The following is a 19,006-nucleotide window of genomic DNA, read 5'->3' on the forward strand; positions in this document are numbered from 1 at the left end:
CTCATTCCCAGCGGGAGGTCGCTTGGGGAGGCACTGTGTTGTAAGCCAAACAGAGCTGCCGTGTATGGAGACTTATCGTCTGTATATCAAGCAGAGTCCATGGACGTGCACGTCAGTCTCCTTCTTTCCTTCCTGTTGCCATGATCATGTGGTCATGTGTCTCCCTTCAGTTTGCGGGCTCGCCAGCACCAATCCTCATCCATGTCTTTTCCATACTCCTGAACACTGTACTCCATACATAACGCACTCCAAAACCCTGCACTCTGTAACTAGCATACACCTGAACTCTGTACTCCATACATAGCGCACTCCTGAACCCTGCATGCTGTATGTAGAGCACTCCGCCAGCTGGCTGATCAAAGACAAATAGATTCCAGCTACATATTTGAGGTGAAAAAAGGAATCCTACCTGCTGCACTATTGTATTCTGACAGCGGGATTACTCCACTGCCAGAATACGTTGATCAGCACTACAATCGATTGGCTGCTGCACTGATCAAACACAAATTTTCTAGCAGTCATGTTCAAGAGGAGTTGATCACTAAGTAATTGATGAATTAAAATTCAGCCGGGCCCTGTTGATCCAACCAAATTTTGATCCATCTATGGCCAGCTTTTGACAATCATAATGCAAACGTGCCAATTACTTTGTTAATATTGTAGTGTTTGATGCAGGAGTTTCACATTTAAATTACTTACCATGCCTACCACTAAATATGCTTAAAAATGTTCATGCATCAATGTAAATGGAGTCCTTTATTTGCCTGAAGTTTTCATTTAAATGCCAAACAAGTTGAACAGTGTGTGTGAATGCATGATCATCATTGTAATACATTAAGTGTTGCATCTTTAGTGAGCTGGTCCACTTTACATTAATTTTCATCTTCTGAATTAGAGAACAGATACATGTTTTCGTTATTTAAAAAGAGTCAGCGATAGAAGATAATTATTTCTTGGTAATCATGCAAATTGTTCATTTTTAGTATAGTCCTCTCACAAGGATGAGAATATGAATGACGCAGCACCATCTAGAGGCTTGAACTGATAAGTTGATGCCAAAAATCAAAGCTCTACAGCCACACAATACCCTTTTTTTTTTGTTTTATGAGCTGGTTTTAGCTTGCATAACAAATCTTCAGTTTATTTAATATAGCTATTTTCTGCAGGAAATTGATTATACACTCCTATTCACAACTCAAGGTTTTGTAAATGCCAGAAATAATGGGGTTATAAGGATAGATGTCACATTAAATTTATCATCCAATAAAGTACAGCCTAACCTGAAGTATCAAAAAACATTTTAAGTGGTATTAAGCAGTAATGCTTTCATGCTAGATTCAAATGAAATTTGCATGATAGCTGACCCTAGGCAGATATAAAAACAATATTTAAGTATGAATTCTTAAAAAAAAAATGAATTAAATGTGTCCATAGAATTTTAAAGAAGTTAGCATTTTGTGATGCTTTGCATTGTTGTGCTTACAATGGGACAAGGGGAGGCTGCATTCACAGGCAATCAGGGTGCTGCATTGCACAGTACAGACAGTCTCCCTCCCTGATCATGCCACCAGCGGAGATGGCCAACAGAGGGATGACCTCATCAACCTGACTAAACTGTATTTACCCAAGACAGTTCTCATAGTGTATATCCATATGCAACTTCTAGTCAAACTGTTTTAATTGACTTTAGTTTTTAAATCAAGACATGCCTTATACTTCACTTTTGTAAAAAAGGACCCTTGATGTAGTCTTTCTGCTTCAGACATCCATCCCCAAGTGCAGTAACCAATGAAGGGTGCAGAAACCATTGAGGGTATGTATGAACAACCACAGCCTGTCATTACTTTGTACAGGCTTATCAGCTTCCTGTTTGCATATACTTGTGATTCCAACCACATGAGTTGCTGACTCTTCTTGCAGGAATCCACATATGCACCCAGTCCCCCGAGTGTCTGTACTCTGACCCTAAGCCTAGTTTACACTTGTGGTTTGTGGGGGGAGCAATAAAAACAGGTGGTCATGCATCATTTTTACCATCTTCCTAAGCTGCAAAGGCAGGGGTATTCAAATGCCGGGGGAAAAAATGACCCCCCTGTCATGTTTGGAGGCCAATACTGCCCCCCTAGAGCAGCCCATTCAAGTTGAATGGGGCCATGCCGCAAGCATCCCCTAACACCTCCTCACCACCTGTCGAATGCCCTTTGAAAAAGATCCACTGCTAAATTATTTTTCAGAGGGCAAAAACAAGTGTAAACATTACCACCTCCTGGTTGTATACAAGCAAGCTATCACTTGTGAAACGCGTCAACTGCTTTTCCTGTCTGTCTGACAAATTTGTGACAATAAAGGCAACGTCAAGCAAATTTTGGAGTCTCGGAGTGCGACCATTTGTTTGTCTCATACCACCTCCTCACCACCTGTCAAATGCCCTTTGGAAAATGATCCACTGCTAGATTCAAATTGCTCTTCAGAGGGCAGCCCTTAAACAGATCAGAAACACTGCCATTTTCCCTCTTTGGTAATACCATTGTTGTATATACAGCAGGTAAAATAAGTATTGAACACATCTGCATTTTTCTAGGTAAATATATTTCTAAAGGTACTATTGACATGAAATTTTCACCACATTTCGGTAACAATCCATGTAATCCATACATACAAAAAACAAATAAATATGTTCAGAATTTAAGTTATATGTAATAAAATGGAATGACACAGAGAAAAGGTATTGATCAGAAGAAAGGGAAGTGCAAAAAGGCATGGAAAGCCAAGACGCCAGCTGAAATCTATCAGTAAATAGAAAGCAATCCTGCCCTATGTCAGTGCAAATTAATATCAGCTGGTTCAGTCTCAACTGGTGGCCTATAAAAAGGTGTCTCAGTACAAAAGTGTTACACAAGAAACATCTCATGATGGGTAAAAGCAAAGAGCTCTCTCAAGACCTTTGCAACCTTTTTGTTGCAAAACATACTGATGGCATTGGTTACAGAAAGATTTCTAAACTTCTGAAAGTTCCCGTGAGCATTGTTAGGGCCATAATATAGAAGTGGAAAGAACATCATTCCACCATAAACTGGCCAAGACCAGGTGCTCCTTGCAAAATTTCTGACAGAGGAGTGAAAAGAATTATCAAAAGAGTTGCCCAAGAGCCAAGGACCACTTGTGGAGATCTTCAGAAAGACCTGGAATTAGCAGGTACAATTGTTTCAAAGAAAACAAGTAATGCACTCAACTGTCATGGCCTGTATGCACGCTCACTATGCAAGACTCCATTGCTGAAGAAAAAGCATGTTAACGCTTGTTTTAAGTTTGCTGCACAACATTTAGACAAGTCTGTGAGAAATACTGGGAAAATATTATATATATATATCTGGTCAGATGAGACCAAAATTTAACTCTTTGGATGTCATAATACATTACACACCATGTTTGGAGGTCAAATGGCACTGCACATCACCCCAAAAACACCCCCATACCAACAGTGAAGTTTGGAGGTGGGAACATCATAATGTGGGGCTGTTTTTCAGCTTATGGTACTGGCAAATGTTATATCATTGAAAGAAGGATGAATGGAGAAATGTACGAAGACATTCTTAATAAAAATCTGCTGCCATCAACCAGGATGATGAAGATGAAATGAGTTTGGACAACACTAGACAATGATCCCAAACACAAAGCCAAGGAAAATCTCAACTGGTTTCAAAGAAAGAAAATAAAGCTGCTAGAATGGCCCAGCCAATCACCTGACTTGAATCCAATAGAAAATCTATGGAAAGAAAAAAGATCAGAGTTCATAGAAGAAGCGCACGGAACCTTCAACATTTGAAGACTGTTTGTGTGGAAGAATGGGCCAAAATGACACCTGAGCAATGCATGTGACTAGTTTCTCCATACAGGAGGCATCTTGAAGCTGTCATTACCAAGAAAGGATTTTGTATGAAGTATTAAATACATTTCAGTTAGCATGTGTGTATGGATTGCATGGGTTATTACCGATATGTGGTGAAAATGTCATGTCAATAGTACCTTTAGAAATATATTTACCTAGAAAAATGGTGACATGTTCAATACTTATTTTACCCACTGTAATTATTATATACTGTATTTATATATATTTAAAACTGGTTTAGAGACACTTACAGGACTTCAGTGGAGGAAAATAAAAAACAGCAAAGTTGTCAAAGTTTTGATGAGACTCAGTCCATTTTTACCAAGACTGAGCTACATCGAAATGTTCACAATAAAAATACTACTGTTTTTGATCTTTCTCATCTGCAAGACCTGTGAGTGCCTCTAAACCAGTTTTGGATTTGAATAGATTTCTTTGTGGGTGAGCACTTTACTTCAAAGATAAAGTGCTGTGGCTACCCACATATTATCTCACAGAAGTGAGTACACCCCTTACATTTTTGTAAATATTTTATGATATCTTTTCTTGTGACAACACTTATGACGACACGACCGCTGGCAACAAAAGTGAGTACACCCCTACGTGAAAATGTCCAAATTGGGCCCAAAGTGTCAATATTTTTTTGTGGCCATCATTATTTTCCAGCACTGCCTTAACCCTCTTGAGCATGGAGTTCAGCAAAGCTTCACAGGTTGCCACTAGAGTCCTCTTCCACTCCTCCATGATGATATCACAGAGCTGGTGGATGTTAGAGACCTTGCGCTCCTCCACCTTCCGTTTGAGGATGCCCTACAGATGCTCCATAGGGTTTAGGCCTGGAGACATGCTTGGCCAGTCCATCAACTTTACCCTCAGATTCTTAAGCAAGGCAGTGGTCGTCTTGGAGGTGTGTTTAGGGTTGTTATCATGTTGGAATACTGCCCTGCGGCCCAGTCTATGAAGGGAGGGGATCATGCTCTGCTTCAGTATGCCACAGAACATGTTGGCATTCATGGTTCCCTCAATGAACTGTAGATCCCCAGTCCCGTCAGCACTCATGCAGCCCCAGACCATGACACTCCCACCACCATGCTTGAATGTAGTCAAGACACACTTACCTTTGTACTTCTCACCTGGTTGCCACCACACACGCTTGACACTATCTGAACCAAATAAGTTTATCTTGGTCTCATCAGACCACATGACATGGTTCCAGTAATCCATGTTTCCTAAGGCCGCGTACACACGGGCGGACTGTTCGCCCAACTAAGTTCGTCAGACAATCCGACAAACAGTCCGTTCAAAATTTGCATGAACGGACTTGACCACACACGATGAGCAGACAGTCCGCTGAAAGCGTGCTCGATGACGTGAACGGCACGTACGACGGGACGAGAAATTTGACGTCCAATACACTGCAATGCAACCTTCGCCGTGTAAATCCTTTCTGAGCATGCGCCAAACTTAGTCTGTCGAACTAGCCTGCACACGAGCGGACTGTCCGCTGAAACCAAGTTTGGACGGACTGTCTTACGGAAATTCCGTAAGACTTTGTTCGTCAGACTGTCCGCTGAAACTGTCCGCTGAAGCCCACACACGAGCGGATTGTCCGCTGAAACACTGTTCAGCGGACTAAGTTGGGCGAACAGTCCGCCCGTGTGTACGCGGCCTTAGGCCGCATACACACGGGCGGACTGTTCGCCCAACTTTGTCCACTGAACAGTGTTTCAGCGGACAGTCCGCTCGTGTGTGGGCTTCAGCGGACAGTTTCAGCGGACAGTCTGACGAACAAAGTTTTTCGGAATTTCCGTAAGACTGTCCGCTGAAACTTGGTTTGAGCGGACAGTCCGCTCGTGTGTAGGCTTGTTCGACAAACTAAGTCTCGCGCATGCTCAGAAAGAATTTACACGGCGAAGGTTGCATTGCAGTGTATTGGACTTCGAATCTCTCGTCCCGTCGTACGTGCCGTTCACGTCATCGCGCAAGTTTTCAGCGGACTGTTCGTTCGTCGTGTGTGGTCAAGTCCGTTCATGCTCATTTTGAACGGACTGTTTGTCAAACTGTTTGACAAACCTAGTTGGGCGGACAGTCCGCCCGTGTGTACGCGGCCTTAGTCTGCTTGTCTTCAGCAAACTGTTTGCAGGCTTTCTTGTGCATCATCTTTAGAAGAGGCTTCCTTCTGGGACGACAGCCATGCAGACCAATTTGATGCAGCATGTGGCATATGGTCTGAGCACTGACAGGCTGACCCCCCACCCCTTCAACCTCTGCAGCAATGCTGGCAGCACTCATACGTCTATTTCACAAAGACAACCTCTGGATATCCTTCGAACTCGGCTGATCACAGCACAGCGTAAAGGGCCAATCATAGCAGGCCCTTTACCATGTGATCAGCTGTCAGACAATGGCAGATGATCAGGAAGTAAACAGAAGCCAGTTAAAAAAGTATAAAGGAGGTAACCGGCTTCTGTTACAGGGACATTGGTCCCAATCTGTGCCAACTATCAGTGCCCACAAGTGCTGCTAGTCAGTGCAGACGAGTGATATTTATCAGTGCCCACAAGTGCCACCTTTCAGTGCCAATCAGTGCCCACCAGTAGAGATGGCCTTGCGGGTTCGTCCGGCGGTCTGTTCGCTGGGAATTTTGCTCGTTTGCGATTCGCCAAACCGGTGGACTTCTGCCGCTGTTCGCGGCGGCCATATTTGTTTACATTGTGAAGAACTTTGACCCATGACACATCCATCATGGGGTACAGGACAGCCAATTGAGACATTTCAGCACATGGACAATTGGACATTCCCCCTACCTTATAAATAGACCTGATCTGGCGGCCATTTTACATTCTGTCTTTTGTCAGTGTAGGGAGAGGTTGCTGTGTGGAGCAGGGACAGACTGTAGTGACACAATTCGCTAGCTATTAGGTCCACAAAAGTCCTTTTAGGACTGTACAGTATATAGGTGCATATATAGGTATACAGTATATAGGGTTCTGGTGCACTGCTGCTGACTGCTGTGCTAGTGATTGCTGAGTGCACTGCTGACCGATTCTGCAGCTGTCTTTTGTCATTGTAGGGACAGGACGCTGTGTGGAGCAGGGACAGTCAGTTTAATCACTAGCTATTACTATTAGGTCCACAAAGGTCCTTTTAAGGACTGGTATAGGTGTACAGCATATAGGGTTGTACACGAATAATATACTTTCTTTCAAATATAGAAAGTATATTATGGTGGACTGCTGACTGCTGTGCTTCTGAGTGCTGCCGATTCTGCAGCTGTCTTTTATCAGTGTAGGGACTGAGGGACAGTTTGGTGTTCTGAGCAGGGGCAGTCTGCAAATTACTTGCTACTAGGTCCACAAAGGTCCTTTTATAGGTGTACAGTATATAGGGTTGTACAGTATAATATACTTTCTTTCAAATATACAAAGTATATTATGGTGCACTGCTGACTGCTGTGCTGCTGAGTGCTGCCCGATTCTGTAGCTGTCTTTTATCAGTGTAGGGACTAAGGGAAAGTTTGGTGTTCTGAGCAGGGACAGTCTGCAAATCACTAGCTACTAGGTCCACAAAGGTCCTTTTATAGGTGTACAGTATATAGGGTTGTACACGTATAATATACATTCTTTCAAATATAAACAGCATATTATACTTGACTGCTGTGCTGCTGAGCTGATTGCTGCCCGATTCTGCAGCTGTATTTTATCAGTGTAGGGACTGAGGGACAGTTTGGTGTTCTGAGCAGGGACAGTCTGCCAATCACTTGCTACTAGATCCACAAAGGTCCTTTTATAGGTGTACAGTATATAGGCTTGTACACGTATAATATACTTTACACATACATACTGCACTTCTCTAGAGACTTTTGTCACAGGGTCATTTAAAAAATGACAGACAGAGGAAGAGACAGGCCCTTCCGCAGGGGTGGTAGGGGTAGGGCAGGAGCAACAGACTTGAGCCAAAGTGGCAAATTGCAGAAGGCGTGCGATTACGTCAAAGGACGCACCAGAATTGGTTGAGTGGCTCACTCAGCCTTACTCTTCTGCACCCTCCTCATCCTCTCGATCTGCACCCTCTTCTTCACTCTCTGCTGTGTGCACCCCCAAAGACACTACCACCAACACCACCACCACCATATACCTTCCGCTTGAGTCACAGGAATTATTTTCCGATCCATCACAAGACATTGCTGATGCGCAGCCACTCTTGGCATTGGATCAGGAAGAGGAGGTAGCAACAACCACCACTCAGCAATATGACGAAAGTACCCAGATCAGCCCAAGGAGGAGGTTGGTCCCCGGTGTTGCTGCCTACTCCGAGATCTCTAATTTTTGCGGTGGGGAAGGTGACGTCGATGATGACGTGTCTAGTGATGTCACATGGGTGCCCACAAGAGAGGAAGAGGAGGGTAGTTCAGAGGGAGATATGGACCAGCAGATAGGGAGGAGAAGCAGGCAGAACTTAGATTGCACAGGAGGGACAAAGCAGACTGCTAATGTATCAGGAGCGAGGCATCAACCATGTACGGTCACATCTGGCGCTCCCAGGACGCCGGCACATGGCTCTGCAGTGTGGGCTTTTTTTAACGTGTCCGCTGCTGACAATAGTGTTGCAATCTGCAGCCTTTGCAGTCAACACATAAGTCGCAGTAAGCCCAACACTCACCTAGGGACGACCGCCTTCAGAAGGCACATGAGCTGCCATCACTGAGCCCAGTGGGAGCAACAGAACACACAAAGCCACACTCCAGGCTCTCACCGTCCAGCCTCGTCTTCTACTCCTCCTTCTCCTCTCTCCTCACAATTGTCCTCCACTCCACCTTCCATCATGCCATCCTCACATTTTTCTGAAAAAAGGCAGGCTTCCGTGGGCCAAATGTTTGAGCGTAAAAAAATGATGATGCCGGATAACCCTCTTGCCCAACGGTTGACGGCTGGCTTGTCAGAACTGATAGCCCGCCAACTACTGCCATATAAACTGGAGGCCACTTTGGCTCAAGTCTGTTGCTCCTGCCCTACCCCTACCACCCCTGCGGAAGGGCCTGTCTCTTCCTCTGTCTGTCATTTTTCGTGACCGATAAGCGCACTCGCCTAGCTCATGACAGTGCTGACTACCTGACATTTATAAAAATGAATGAGGCATGGATCTCGGAGGAATTCAACACATGGGACCAGTAGACCATGTATATGCATAACTCTATAAACGATTTATTTAATCGAGCACACAGACCTTTTTTGTACCTTTGGTTCACTTCCTTGTACAAAAAAAGCACACTGTACTATATGCCCATACCCTCCTGTTTGAAGAGGTTAAGCGATGTCATATTTTTGGGTCCCGCAGCGAGTTGCTGGTATCAGTGCTGCTGTCAGTGCTCTCTATCTAGGTGCTGGTGTCAGTGCTCTCTATCTCAGTGCTGGTGTGGTCTCAGTGCCCTCTATCTCGGTGCTGGTGTGGTCTCAGTGCTCTCTATCATGGTGCTGGTGTCAGTGCTCTCTATCAAGGTGCCGGTGTGGTGTCAGTGCTCTCTATCTCAGTGCTGGTGTCAGTGCTCTCTATCTCAGTGCTGGTGTCAGTGCTCTCTATCATGGTGCTGGTGTCAGTGCTCTCTATCACGGTGCTGGTGTGGTGTCAGTGCTCTCTATCTCGGTGCTGGTGTGGTCTCAGTGCTCTCTATCCCGGTGCTGGTGTGGTCTCAGTGCTCTCTATCTGTGCTGGTGTGGTGTCAGTGCTCTCTATCATGGTGCTGGTGTCAGTGCTCTCTATCATGGTGCTGGTGTGGTGTCAGTGCCCTCTATCTCGGTGCTGGTGTGGTGTCAGTGCTCTCTATCTCGGTGCTGGTGTGGTCTCAGTGCTCTCTATCATGGTGCTGGTGTCAGTGCTCTCTATCACGGTGCTGGTGAGGTGTCAGTGCTCTCTATCTCGGTGCTGGTGGGGTGTCAGTGCTCTCTATCACGGTGCTGGTGTCAGTGCTCTCTATCATGGTGCTGGTGTGGTGTCAGTGCTCTCTATCTCGGTGCTGGTGTGGTGTCAGTGCTCTCTATCTTGGTGCTGGAGTGGTCTCAGTGCTCTCTATCACAGTGCTGGTGTCAGTGCTCTCTATCACGGTGCTGGTATGGTGTCAGTGCTCTCTATCTTGGTGCTGGTGTCAGTGCTCTATATCACGGTGCTGGTGTCAGTGCTCTCTATCTCGGTGCTAGTGTCAGTGCTCTCTATCACGGTGCTGGTGTGGTGTCAGTGCTCTCTATATCGGTGCTGGTGTCAGTGCTCTCTATCACAATGCTGGTGTCAGTGCTCTCTATCACGTTGCTTGTGTCAGTGCTCTCTATCTCGGTGCTGGTTTCAGTGCTCTCTATCGCAGTGCTGGTGTGGTGTCAGTGCTCTCTATCTCTGTGCTGTTGTCAGTGCTCTCTATCATGGTGCTGGTGTCAGTGCTCAGTCTCTATCGCAGTGCTGGTGTCAGTGTTCTATCTCAGTGCTGGTGTCAGTGAGGGAGATAGAAGCGGTGCTGGTGTCAGTGCTCTCTATCACGGTGCTGGTGGGGTGTCAGTGCTCTCTATCTCAGTGCTGGTGTGGTGTCAGTGCTCTCTATCTCGGTGCTGGTGTGGTCTTAGTGCTCTCTATCACAGTGCTGGTGTCAGTGTTCTCTATCACGGTGCTGGTGTGGTGTCAGTGCTCTCTATCTCGGTGCTGGTGTCAGTGCTCTATATCACGGTGCTGGTCTCAATGCTCTCTATCTCAGTGCTCTCTATCATGGTGCTGGTGTCAGTGCTCTCTATCTCGGTGCTGGTGTCAGTGCTCTCTATCACGGTGCTGGTGTGGTGTCAGTGATCTCTATATCCATGCTGGTGTCAGTGTTCTATCTCAGTGCTGGTGTCAGTGAGGGAGATAGAAGCGGTGCTGGTGTCAGTGTTCTCTATCACAGTGCTGGTGTCAGTTCTCTCTATCTCGGTGCTTCTGTCAGTGCTCTCTATCACGGTACTGGCGTCAGTGCTCAGTCTCTATCGCGGTGCTGGTGTCAGTGTTCTATCTCAGTGCTGGTGTCAGTGAGGGAGATAGAAGCGGAGAAGTGAATCAGCAAGCAGTGCCAGCACCATGGCTGAGGATCAGCACTGGACTGGCACCTCCGGACCACCGCAGTGGAGCCCTGCATAGGTGGGGGTAAGGGCCAGGCAGAGGGAGGGGCTCAAGCACAGGTTGGCACACTGGGACACTGGCACAGGACTGCGCTGCCCTGACTGTGGCACTTATCATCTCCTGCACCCCCTTCATAGCCTGCCCTGACCTTGCCTCTCCTCCATGGCCTTCATGCGCTCCTGAATTGTCAAAATTTCACAGATAAAAAAGAATGCTTGTCGTTGTCAATCCCAGATTCACTTAATACTTTTGTTATGTCAGTGTCCATGTTGTGGGACTATGTGTGCACAGCTAGTAAGTATTTTGTGGCTGAAAATATGACCTGGGGGTTTTTAAGGTTCATCTGCCATTAAAGTCAATGGGGTCCGCCGCAAACTTTGCGGTTCGCAAACTTTTGGCCGTGCTCGCGGTTCGCATTCGCGAACCGTCCCATCGGAGGTTCGTCCATCACTACCCACCAATGCCACCTATCAGTGCTGCCAATCAGTGCCCATCAGTGTCTCATCATCAGTGTCACGTACCAGTGCCTATCAGTGGGCACATATGAGTGCCCATCAATGCCACCTATCAGTGCCTTTCACTGCTCATCAGTGCCGCCTATCAGTGCCACCTCTCAATGCCCTTCAGTGCCGCCTATCAGTGTCCATCAGTGCCGCCTATCAGTTCCCATCAGTGCCTTCTCATCAGTGCCCACCATAGTGCCACCTCATCAGTGCCCATCAGTTCAGCCTCATCATTGCCACCTCATCAGTGCCTATCAGTGCAGCCTATCAGTGTAGCCTCATCAGCGCACATCAGTGAAGGAGAAAAATTACCTATTTGCAAAATGTTATAACAAACTATGGAAAAACTATTTTTTTCAAAATTATCAGTCTTTTTTTGTTTCTCTAGCAAAAAAAAATTAAAAACCCAGTGGTGATTAAATACCACCAAAATAAAGCTCTATTTGTGTGGAAAAAAATAATAAAAATTTTGTTTGGGTGCAGTGTTGCATGACCGCACAATTGTCATTCAAAATGTGACAGTACTGAAAGCTGAAAATTGGCCTGAGCAGGAAGGGGGTATAAGTGCCCAGTAGGCAAGTGGTTAAAATTCAAGTAAGAATACCTATGTCTCTTGTATTTAGACAATATTTGCTTATCCCAGAGTTCAGCTTTAAACCTTTAAAAATGCAACAAAGGGACTGAAAGGAGCACAGCTAGAGCACCTACTTTTTGTAGATATCAGAAAATAAAGTAAATCATGGCCCAAGTGTGCTGTGGGTAAAGCGAAGCACCTGCTAATTTTTTTGTTGAACTGGGAAAAAAAACTGTGAAGTTCTCCCAAAGTGATGAAAATTACAGCAAAGTCACATCACTTTAATATCTGCACATAAATATGCAAACAGCTGTAGGCTAGAGATGACTGCTAGACATCATATATTTGCATTATATATTAAAATAAAGGACAGCAGACTAAATTATCTATTCATAGCACTATCTACCATTCCCTATACACATCTATGGTAATGACAGCTAATCAGCAGAAGGTGATGACTGGGGACTGGGTGATGCATTAAACTAAGATGAACACAATCAGGGGACCCTTGTACAGAGACCTTCACTAGCAGTAGCCTGCAAAACAGATGGATCAAACATTTCTAGCAGTCTTATTTAGTGCAATATGTCATATCCTATTTTCAGGGAGCCTAGAAGACAGCACATGAAAACGGGTCAGTGCCAAGTATTTAAATGAGAGGTGTCAGCTGGAAGGATGGCAGAAATAATGAGATAGATGGACATATTATTGATAACTGGCTAGTAGAAAATACAAGAAACACTAGAAACAATTGTAACCCACATTTTATTAACATTACAACACAATTAGTTTATTAATAAGTAGCTAAGTTTTTTTTTTTTTATAAATCAATAAACTAAATATATTAACTATGTAAAGACCGCCATGAGAGACAGGGTGTCTCTCAGGAACACTGTAGACCGGACAGCAAGGAGGCAAGGTGACAGGTCCCTTTAAATAACCCCTTTGGCGCGAAGATCTGTCATACTGCGCGTCTGCGCGCGTTCACGCGTATCCACACACGCACCTGCGCACACGCGAGTATTCGCGCGTGTTCGCGCGCATACACTAACTTTACTGCGCACCCGCGTGCGCCCACCAGCATTGGCGCGCACCCGCATGCACCCGGCAGCATCAGCGCACACCCGCGTGCGGCCACCAGCATTAGCGCGCACCCACGTGCACCCACCAGCGTTAGCAGGCACCCGCGTGCGCCCGACAGCGTTAGCACGCACCTGCGTGCGCCGGTTGGCTCCTTTGCAGGGAATTCCGCAGGTAAGACGGCCGGGTGATCAGAACGTCCTTCTTGACAGGGTCTCTGGGCAGATCCTGGCTTGGGGTCCTTCGTGTTTTTCCTCCTGTATTCTCAAGGTGGTCCCTAAGGGGAGACTTCCCATTGCTACCACATCCGTATCGTCACGGCCCCCACGGCATACAGCGATTACCGGGATGTGTTCTGTAAGAAGTCTGCTGAGGTGCTTCCTCCCCACAGATCTTTTGACTGTGCTATTGACCTGCCCAGGGGTCGTACCTACCCTCTGTCATCCAGAAATCCTCATCGCCTGCAGGAGCAGGGTTCTTTTTCGTTGCCAAAAAGGATGGTGCCCTCAGACCCTGCATTGACTAAAGAGGGTTAAATGCAGTGAATATCAAAAACCGATACCCCTTACCTCTATTTCTGAGCTATTCGACAGGTTGAAGGGGGCTTCCATTTTCACCAAGTTGGATCTCAGAGGTGCATACAATCTCATTCGAATATGGGAAGGTGATGAATGGAAGATTGCGTTTAACACTAGGGACGGGCATTACAAATATCTGGTTATGCCTTTTGGTTTGTGTAATGCTCCAGCTGTGTTCCAGAACTTTGTCAATTAAATCTTCAGGGATCTACTGTACCAGTTTGTTGTCATCTATCTGGATGACATTCTCATCTTTTCCGAAAATCTGCTTGCTCACAGAAACCATGTCCGCACTGTACTTCAGCGCCTTAGAGAGAATAATCTCTATGCCAAGCTGGAGAAATGTTTCTTTGAATGTTCTGAGGTCCTGTTTCTGGGATGTTTTTTTTCTAGCTTGGGTCTTCGCATAGATCCCAGAAAGGTCTTGGCTATTACCAACTGGCCCCTTCCTGCTAGCCTCAAGGCCACACAGCGCTTTCTTGGCTTCACAAATTATTATAGGCCATTCATAAGGAACTACTCTTCCATTGCCGGACCTATTATCGCTTTGACCAAGAAGGGTGCTAATGCCAAAGACTGGCCTCCTGAGGCTGTCTCTGAGTTTCACGATCTGAAACAGGCCTTTGTCTCTGGACCTCTCTTGAGGAGACCAAATCCTGGGGACCCATTTTTTTATTGAAGTAGATGCTTCTTCAATGGAGGTGGGAGCTGTGCTTCTTCAGTTCAGGCAGAGAGAAATTATGCCATTGGTGTTTGGGAACTTCTCACAAATAAATTGGTGTTGAAGAAGTGGTGCCATCTCTTGGAAGGTTTCCCTCACTCCATAATGATCTTTACTGATCACAAAAATCTACAATACCTACAGAATGCTAAACATCTGAACCCCAGACAGGCCAGGTGGAGTCTCTTCTTTTCCCGTTTTCAATTCACAATTATGTACAAACCTGGTTCCTGCAATGGTCAGGCTGATGCGCTCTCTAGGTCATTTGACACTTTGGACGAGAAGTCCACCCCTGATCCTGAGCCGATCATTCCGACCTCATGCATTGTTGCCCATTCTACCACCCTGGAATCAAAAATTCCTCCTGGCAAGACCTTTGTTCCCACGGAGCTAAGAGCTAAGATCCTTTGTTGGGGACATGATTCCAAGGTGGCAGGTCATGCTGGGTTCCTCCGATCCTTCCTGCTCATCAGTTGTCACTACTGGTGGCCTAATCTCCACTCAGATGTTAAAGATTACATTAAGGCTTGTCACGTCTGTGCTCAGTCTAAATCTTCCACACAAGCCCCTGCTGGTCTTCTCATGCCCTTGCCCATTCCTAAGGAGCCCTGGTCTCACATTGTCATGGATTTTATCACTGATCTTCCACTGTCGGAGAATAATATGGCCATTTGGGTGGTAATCGATCGGTTCTCCAAGATGGGTCATTTTGTTCCTCTTCCTGGTCTCCCTTCTGCCCCTGCCTTTGTTCCCATTTTTGTACGAGAGATTTTCTGCCTTCATGGTGTTCCTTCCCATGTCGTTTCGGACAGGGGTGTACAGTTTACTTCTCTATTTTGGAGAGTCTTTTGTAAATCCCTCTACATGACCTTGGATTTTACCTCTTCTTACCATCCCCAATCCAATGGCCAGACTGAGAGGGTTAATCGGGAGTTGGAGGTCTTTCTCCTCACCTTGGTCTCGGCCCATCACAATGATTGGGCATTACTATTCCCATGGGCTGAGTTCTCCCACAATAATCATGTCAACGTCAGTTTTCAGAAAACACCATTTGTCACTGTTTATGGAAGACATCCTTAACTCCCTCTTCCTATGACTTGTTCTTTCTGACATTCCAGCTTTCGCTACTGTTCAGGAATCATTTAATTCCATATGGGCTGACGTTCATGATTCCCTCCAGAAAGCTGCCAACAAATTCAAGAGTTTTGCTGACCGTCGCAGGCGTTAGCCGCCTTCTCTTCAGCCGCGAGACAAAGTCTGGCTCTCCACCAGGAACATCGGACTCCGGGTTCCTTCTCTCAAATTTGCCCCAAGATTCATTGGTCCGTACACTATAACTTCTAAACTGAATCCGGTTTGTTTCAAGCTCCAGATTCCCAAAAGCCTCAAAATCTCTAACTCTTTCCATGTTGCCCTTCTGAAGCCTTTAGTTCCCAGTAAGTTCTCTCGTCCTCTCTCTACCGCAGCGCCAGTCTCTGAAGATTATCAGAAGAATGAGGTTAGCCAAATTTTTGATTCCCGGCTCTTCAGTACCTCATACATTGGAAAGGGTTTGGTCCTGAGGAGAGGTCATGGATCACGGCTTCCGAGGTCTTTGCACCTCGTCTGTTGAGGAAGTTTCATTTGAAGTTCCCCTCTAAACTTGGTCCCTGGCGGGGAAGGGGGAGGCCTCGTAAGAGGGGGGGTACTGTGATGGTTATGTAATAGAGTTTGTCTGTCAGCCTACCTGTCTCCATGTGTTCATCTCTAGAGACCAGCCGACTCTCACCTGACTGCTTTTATAATCCCTCCTCTAGCATGGTTCCACCCTAGCTCCTATCAGAGAACTCTATATTAACATGTGCACTGCAGGCCAACCCTGCTGATCAACCTTTGTGTCTTTGGCTTTCCTGCTTGCCGTGTGCTCTATGTTTGTTTCTGTTACCGACCTTGGCCTCAACTATTCTTGTCTGCTCGTGACCCTGACCTTGGCGTGTCCCCGACTATCCCTGTTTGCCTGTGACCCTGGACCTTTGGCATGAACTCCGTTGTCCTTGTCTGCTTGTGGCCCAGACCTTGGTTTATCCCCTTGCTATCCCTATCCTCCTGTTGCCTACTGTGGGCGTGAGCTGGGGGACCCTGGGGGTCGCGACCTGGAGCCAGTTGCAGCCCAGTCCATCCTCACCACTAGAGGCTCAGGTGAACACCTGCTGGCTCTTAGACTCCGCGCCCTAGGGAATCTTATGCTCTAACCCCGGGGGATCCGTCTTGGTGTTACAGCAGCCCTGCCTTCTTTACCACCTTGACTCCCTTCCGCAGCAGTCAGCCGTAGGGTCCACTACCTTGCGGTGCACTCCTGATCCCAACAGTGTGCATCTGTCACCTAGCTCAAGGTGACCTGACAGGGAGCAGTTGGGTCTCAATCACTTTTTTCAATGTTGTCACCGCATATGCCATTCTTGGTACTCCATCTTTGTTCAGGCGTGAACCATCTACAAACAGGAACAGATCAGGATTTTCAAGAGGGGTGTCCTTTACTGGGGAGATTTGCTGCATTTCTTCTTCCATGAGTTCCAAGCAATGGTCACCCTCCTCTTCAAGGTTTTCTTCTCTCTCTGGGAGAAAGCTGGCAGGATTGATTAAGGTGCATCTTTTCACTTCTATTTCTCCTGATTCAAGCAGGATTGCTTCATACTTGCTCAGCCTTGCTTATGACAAGTGTTTGGTCCTTGCTCTTATCAAAAGCCATCTGCTGCATGTGTTATGTAGACTGTCAGAGGCTGATTCATCCTTAAAATGGCAACCTTCTCAACTAGTAATGCAGCAGCTGCAACTGCATTTACACATGATGGCATTCCTTGGAGCATTGGGTTCAGTTGTATGCTTTCATAGGCTACTATGTGTGTTCCTGATGGTGACTTCTAAGTAAGGACTCCGTTGTCTATGGCACCCTTGACAGAGCTATACAGTTCTTGTCCATTTAAAAGGTGTACTCAGGGCAGTATACAAGGTTTTCAACTTAGTGTTAGCATCTGGTGTCCACTGTCTCACATATAACACCATCCCAATGAATTCTCTGAGCTGGATGTGATTTTTCGGCATTTTAGTTATTGTCTGTTTTCTTTCAATGTCAATGTGTTTGGTTCCAGGGCCTAGACAGTGACCAATGAATTTCACATTAAGCCCACACCATTGTACCTTTTCCTTTGACATGCTGCAATTTTGTTCACTGAGATATTTCAACAGAGAAAGAGAGTCTTGTTCACAATGTTCTATTGTGTCTGCACATAGTAAGATGTCATCAATGTACATCTTGATCACTGTGACTTCATGGGCTGGTTGCCACCCATTTAGGATTGTCATTATGGCCTTTGAGAATTCATTTGGAGAGGAAACCATTCCTTATGGAATTCTTGTCCAGGTGTACATTTCTCCCTCAAACCGGAAAGCAAAGGCTTTTTGGCTTTCTTAATCCAGGGCGACACTAAAGAAAGCATTTGCCAGGTCTGTTAAAGTGCACACCCTGGTTCCTGTAGGTATATCATTGAGCAAAGAACTGGGATTTGGGACAACAGGAGTGTCTTCCTCGATGATTTGATTGATGGCCCTTAAATCATGTACCATTCGATATACATTTCTCCCTTTTTGACCTTTTTCTTTACAGGAAACTATGGCGTCTGTGCTCTACGCTGTTTTATTTATGACACCTGCTCCAAATAATTATTTTATTTGTACTCGTACACGGACAAGTTGATCTGCTGACAATGGGTATTGTGGCAAATATGGGATTTGAGCTCCTGCCTTTTTCTATTTTGACTTTTACTGGAGGGACTTTTAGAAGCCCAACATCATGTTTTCCCTTGGCCCAGAGAGTATCAGGTATTTAAGCAACAATTTCAGGTGGAGTATTGCCTTCGATCTTTTCCTCTAATTCCATTGCTGTCAATCCACATACCATTTCCTCATGTAATTCTCCAACATGTACTTCTACCCTGTTGGGTGTATACTGTATACAGGCTTGTAGGCTACTCAGTAGGTCTCTTCCCAAAAGGGTTCCATGGTACAGTATCAGAGACAAGCAGCTTATGAAACATGTTGTGGCTTCCAATCCCCATTTGTATGGGGTGCGTTTTCTTGAGAGGGGTAGACTGTGCTTGCATTCCAACTGCTAGAGGCCCTGATGTAAGGGGATATCTTTTGGTAGGCAGGACTTTTGCATTATAGTCCGGGTGGAGCCAGAATCAACTAAGCAAGAAATTTCCTGGTCTGTTAGTTGCCATTCAGTCTGCCATTCAGGAACACCCCCCCCCCCCCCCACAACCACCCACGCCCGCCCAAAAAAAAGATGATTTTTTTTTTTTTAACTAAGTCACTTAGTTCAATTCACTTCATCAATGTCCTCTTAGTTCCCCGTGTGTCACCTTTATTAGCATCACCTTCATTACCATTTCTCTCAGTTGTTCCATTGTGTTACTTTCATATACCCTCACTTGTCAGCTTCTTTACTGTCCCTCGTTTGTATCACCTTCTCCTTCATTACTGTCATGATGT

The sequence above is a fragment of the Lithobates pipiens genome, unplaced genomic scaffold (genome assembly GCF_037356315.1).
Source record: "Lithobates pipiens isolate NorthernLeopardFrog02 unplaced genomic scaffold, aLitPip1_a1.2 Scaffold_18, whole genome shotgun sequence".
NCBI lineage: Eukaryota > Metazoa > Chordata > Amphibia > Anura > Ranidae > Lithobates > Lithobates pipiens.